The sequence below is a fragment of the Octopus sinensis genome, unplaced genomic scaffold (genome assembly GCF_006345805.1).
Source record: "Octopus sinensis unplaced genomic scaffold, ASM634580v1 Contig10875, whole genome shotgun sequence".
Lineage (NCBI taxonomy): Eukaryota > Metazoa > Mollusca > Cephalopoda > Octopoda > Octopodidae > Octopus > Octopus sinensis.
In genome coordinates, this window is record NW_021832228.1 from 131,781 (window position 1) to 137,825 (window position 6,045).

A 6,045-nucleotide genomic window follows, 5' to 3' on the forward strand; every position below is an offset into this window, starting at 1 on the left:
CAATTTAACATCAGAAAAAAAAACATTTTAATTCAATTAAAAAAAACTTAAAAATTTTTAGTTTTTTTATTAATTATTGTCAATTATCTTAATTTATTAATGGCAAACCTAATGCCTAATAAATTATGCCACGTGTGTTGCACGCTGTTGATTTACTTTGTGGTGCTCGTTTAATTATTTGCTACACTTTAATTTTTTATAATTGTATTCAGAAGGAATAATTCAGGATGTATTTTCTTTTAATGCTTTAATTATTTGAAAGTTCATCATTTTTGTGATATTTTTTGATTTTATTCCTTTAATCTCCTTTTTTACTTATTTATACTGTTTGTGATATTTTTTGATTTTATTCCTTTTACATGTTCTCTCTTTCTATCTTGATCTTATGTGGCTGGCCAGTGCGAGATTTCACATTAAGTTGCGATCTCCCGGAACGGCTGTATTGATTATTCCTTTAATCTCCTTTTTTACTTATTTCTTATTTATAGTTTTAGTGATATTTTTTGATTTTGTTCCTTTAATCTCTTTTTTACATACAAATTTCATGGCCAATTTGAAAAAATCAATATTTAAGAAAATGAAGTAAACACCTTTAAATTTTATGCCGGAAACCTCCTCACTTTTAATAATTCTGCAAACAGCTGAAAAACGTAATACATTGATTTGTAGAATTATTCTTAATTGTTTCTTTTTCAAATCTAATTTATTAAACAAATCTCCGAGTCACCCTTACCTTAACCATAACCATTTATTTATTTTATTATTATTATTTAAAGACCAAACACGGGCAAAGCCAGTTAATTATAGTTATTCCCGTGATCGCCGATCCAAACGAGGGAGATCCTTCTGAAAGGTTCGATCCTTCCCGCAAGATCGGCCTGAGACGACGATGTCCCAGGGTCTGAGAAGCTAAGAGTCCTTTTTCGGAAGGCATTAAGTGCCTCCTGAGCGTTGCCATATCTGAAGGAATTTCCAACTGACATGGTGGACCCCGTAACGCCACGCTAAGCCCGGAAGGTAAGAGATCCCCATTTCCAACTGTGTCGTGCCAGAAGTACTCGTTGCCTCACGGGCAGGGGAACGATAACGAGAATTAGCCCCAGGATGAAAACTGGCCTCCTTCGGAATCGAACTCACGGCCGTCCAAATCCATTATCCATAGCTTAGTCTTCAGCCAAGGGGGCAAGTTACAAACTCGTCGTTCTTAATTTAAATTCTTCTCAATTTAAAACCTCCAATTCACAAAGTCCGGCTCTGACATTCACGTCGCACTTTGTATTAAATATAAAAATACAACAAAAAACCAAATGTCAACAATACGCTGCAAAACCTCATCTCCTGACTGAACTACAAGAATTTTTGAAAAATCCTCGTTTTCTTGGAAATAAAAGTAGAATTCAATATAAGAACAAAAGCCAATAAACGGATGCCTGCAATTGGCCAGTTCCACCGAAAATGGACTCGAATGATTACCAAATGTCGGCCATTACTGTATAAAAGTTCAAAGCATCGACAGAATTCATACATAAACGTTCAGGCTAGTCACATCATCCAATAAAAATACCGCCATATATTTAAAAGTGCCCAATCCAGTTGCCGCAACGAGTTCTATAAAAATCCGGAAATGCCAAAATCGCATATTTTGACTGAACCCTCCAAATTGAATAAAATATTGGCAGGTTTTATGTCTACAGCAGATTTCCTTCAACATTCTGATTTCTGTGCATTATATTCTTTGATTTCAGATAAACCAGTCCGGAGGAGACCTTAAATATCAGCACATATTTGGGTACAGCGTAGGCCACACAGGACAGGACTCTGGTCGGGACTTTCAACTGGTATTTGTGTAGAATACACCCAAAACTGGAGTTCGTTGGTTCCATAAATATCAGTAAAAAGTCCTAAATTAGTCTTCTAGTACATATTGGGGTAATTCCCACACCTGCCTGGTTCGCCGCCTGATTGATGCAGTAGTCATCAATGCAGCATTCAGTCACATTCTTGACATTCACATTCACATAGGTAACAAGAACACCGTATAGACCAGTCTTATTCACCATGTACGCTCGAGCAAAATCAGCCCTTAAAGGGACTAAGCTGCTCAAGTCTGCATTTGTTACCTCTCCTCCAGCCAATATTGCATTTTTGGTTATTCGACAGGATAGGTAACTTATCCTCTCAGTCACACTTAACCCTTCACTCCTCATCTTCCATTCACGACTTATAGACCTCGGTTTATGTTGGCATATTCCTTTGCAGTCACCTTTCTCTTTTCGGATCATTACACCCTCGACTGAGATCCAGTAATATCTCCCGCAATAAATAGCACAACATTCCTGGTCGAAAGTCAAAACAGACTTCCATTTGGTTGCATATTTTCCCTCCCCCAATGATGCTAGCCATATCTCCACCCCCTCGACACACACATCTTTGTGGCTTAACACGAAGGCACCCTTATTGTCTTTCAACAAGCAGAAGCTCCCTGAGCATTCGTTCGACTCAAATATATCACCCTCTATCTTCCCGCTCAAAGGATCCACCGGGTAACTAACAGGATGTATCAAAGTGGCGTTCACGCAATCTGACTCATACTTAGGCCATATGCATGACACTTGTGGATAGGACACTAGGTTTTCACCTTTGTCAACTTGCCCGGACCTGTACATGTCGATTGCTCTCTTACAGACTTCGGGACTTGGCTTTTTAAAGTTGTGCCAGCTCTTTTTTACAATTGGCTCCCACAACGCAAAGGGGTAATTGCAGCTTGAGCATAAAGTCATCTCAGTACACACATGTCCGTAAGCTCTTGGCTTCAAGTGCGCGTCTTGAATGAAGTGGTATTTTTCGAAGTTGGACTCTACAGTTGTATCGAAGGACTGAACGATAGAACAGTCTAGCTCATGTGGGTCGAGCAAGCGAAAGTGATCATTTGGTCCGATGGAGGGTAGTCGTACAATTGACTCAGTTTCTCCACTTTCTTGGAGCTTTGAAAGATGGACAAGGCAAATAACAACCATTGCGATATTTATCTTCGCTTTATATATGTTTCTCATTTTTCTTTTGTGTTGTAGTTTTTATATCCTGTTTTTTTGACTCTCTGTATTAGCCGGCGAGTTTAAGAGGTTAATCGAATCAAGTGTTTTATGGCCTAATAACAAGAGGGATCAAGATCACACCTTATACTGGATTGCTTGATAGTTGAGTTGTCTAGCCCTGCAACCAACTCCTCAGAATGCAATTTCCCAAGGACAACATTCACTCCGGATAATAAATATTCCTGAAATGATAAATTCCTTGTGGCTACGTGGGTTTGAGATGGGAGATGAAGCACCAACTTGACAGAGCCGTTGTGCCCCGAGTCTTTAATGTCGTATTTGAATGTCTATATAGTGTATAACAAGCACAACTACTGAAGGGAATTTTAAAAAGTAGTCGGCTAGATAATTCAACATGTGGAAAAATTTTAAACTTATTTATTACAAAAATTTTAATTTTCAAAATAGATTTAATTATTTAATTTATTTTAAAAATCAGCAAGTCCCATTTTTTAGAACATAAAGAATTAAAAAACCAATTATTGTAATTAATCTTATATTATAAAAATTTAGGAATTACTAAAATATTTTAATATATTTTATTTAAAATAAATTTAAAATATAACATGTGAATTTGCCTTGCACATGACTTCAGAATTGACTGTTTCCCAATTAAATCAAGTTCATTTTAATTAAAAAAACTAAAAAGTTTGCCGAACTGATGCGAGGATTCAACCGAATGACTTTGACATGCTTCAAAAACTGTGTGATTTCATTTACAACTTCGTCTGCTACTGGAAAAGAGGTGAGTAAAGTCGTATTTATTTAGACGACGTGCGTAAACATGTGCTTTGACAAATTATTGAATGCAAATCAGAGAATTTCAATGGGATTTCAGGAATATAACTTGAGTAATGCAGGCACTTGATTTATCCTTATATTCTTTCGTAAATAAATTTATGAATTTATTCTTTGCTAAGTGATGGAAATTGTAAGATCACAATTTTAAAACAAAGTCTCAATTCGTTTTATAAAGACGAGGCCATTTTGAATATACAATCAAAATAGTATTCATTTTGAAAGACGGAACGAGACCAATTCTACGCTGGTTGAATAAGGGCTACCCCTAGGACCTAAAAAATCATTAATTTTGGACTGTCTAGTCTTCTGGCAAAGCCGTAGGACGCTTTTTTCTAGTTCATATAAGTTTTTTCAGAATCTTTTTTCTATATCGGAATCTTTTTTCTCCCCATAAATGCGTTTAAATGATATTTTGTTTCTTTCTTTCCAACGCTGAAGCCAACCTGAAGTAGGAATAAAGTCATCCATTTTCATTGTTTTAGCAAAGCTAGTAGGCTTTGTGGGTTATTATGTTACCAATTATTGGTACATTTTTGGTCCTGGTTTGAGCAAACCAAACGGACAATGCAGTTTCTACGTTCTTTTCTTTCCCATCGCGTCGTCTTTTTCGACTCAAATTGGTGCAATTAGATTCAGCCAATAGCATAATTTCTTCTCTATTCTTCAAAATCCGTGAGACTTGAGACTGAGAACAGTTGAATCTTGTAGATAGAGCTGATTGAGTTTGACCTCCTTGAATAAACAAATTGATTATTTCCAATTTTTGAGAAAGTGTAAGATCACGACGTAACGAAGATGACATGTGTAATAATAATTAAATTTTAAAATTACAAATTATAATTATGCAATTATGCGAAAATTTTTATACGAAAAAATAGTAAATGTTCCCAATGAGAGTATGCAATTAACCGAATTATGCAATTAACCGATATGCAATTAGCCGATATTTTTTCAATGAAAACCATATAAGTTATGGTTTTAAACATGAATTTATGCCATTAACCGATTTATGCAATTAACCGATATGCAATTAACCGATGTTTACTGTATACAAATTTTAGTTTGTTGCCGAAGTACAAAACGTTCCGTCCGTTTATAAACATTCAATGCGAAATTTATTTTGAAAGGTTTATAATGTGCTTCCAAATTGATGAATCACTGCCAATATCATATTTATTTCTATCTTCAAGTGTAGACTACTTGGAGACGAGAATGCTTGATTTATGCTAGAGTATGTCCATATCTATTTAATAGCCTAGTAGTGATTCTGAGTGGCAGTTGTTTGCCGGAACTTTCACATTGACCACTGTGAGTGCCTTCTGATGTTAAGATATTAAGAAATGGCACAAATATTAACATTCTTTCTTCTAATACTAATATTCAATTGTGTAATTAATTTAGCCATTTCCGTTATTGAATTCTTTGTCCGTTAATTCGGTTTTTTTCCAAAGTTCAATTTTTTGCCTAAATTTTTATTCAAACCTTTCTACGCATTTAAGTTAGCGACTTCGTCCAAGATACCCGAACATAGTGGATTAGTGTATTCCAAAGGAACTTAATCATCAGTATTGCTAAAACCACCAGACGACCAAGGCTATGTGCCGACTGAGTAATTTTTATATTATTTATACAAGCTTGCAATGAGTCAAATGTGGGGACAACGTGATATGCTGAGATATCAGGAAATGACACAAATATGACCATTCTTTGGTCAGTAAGAAGGAAAATGTTAATGGACAGTTCTCCCATGTCTTGAAGACTCTGCTTTAAACTCTGTGAAAGATATTTAAGGAAGAGATGGGCGGATCCCTTGTCGACGACTGTGCCGGACACCCCCTGAGCCACTTTAATGGAGGACCCGTGGCTACGATGAGTAATACCCCAACCATAGATATCGAGCCTGGACATCCTTGGTCAACTCCATGGCATCGAGTGACCCCATTCCGCGATAAGGCCTCACTTTGACGTCGTTGATGAGGACAGTCTCCACGGGGGATTCGGAGGTGGCAGCAAACATGGATCCCATCATGACTAGTGCATGTGGCTGAATGGGGCACCTGTGGAGGCTCCCAGGGCAATTGCCTTGGCGATGTGTCCCGGGGACTGGACTCCCCCATCGGCAATGACTGGCACTCCGAATTGTCTGGCC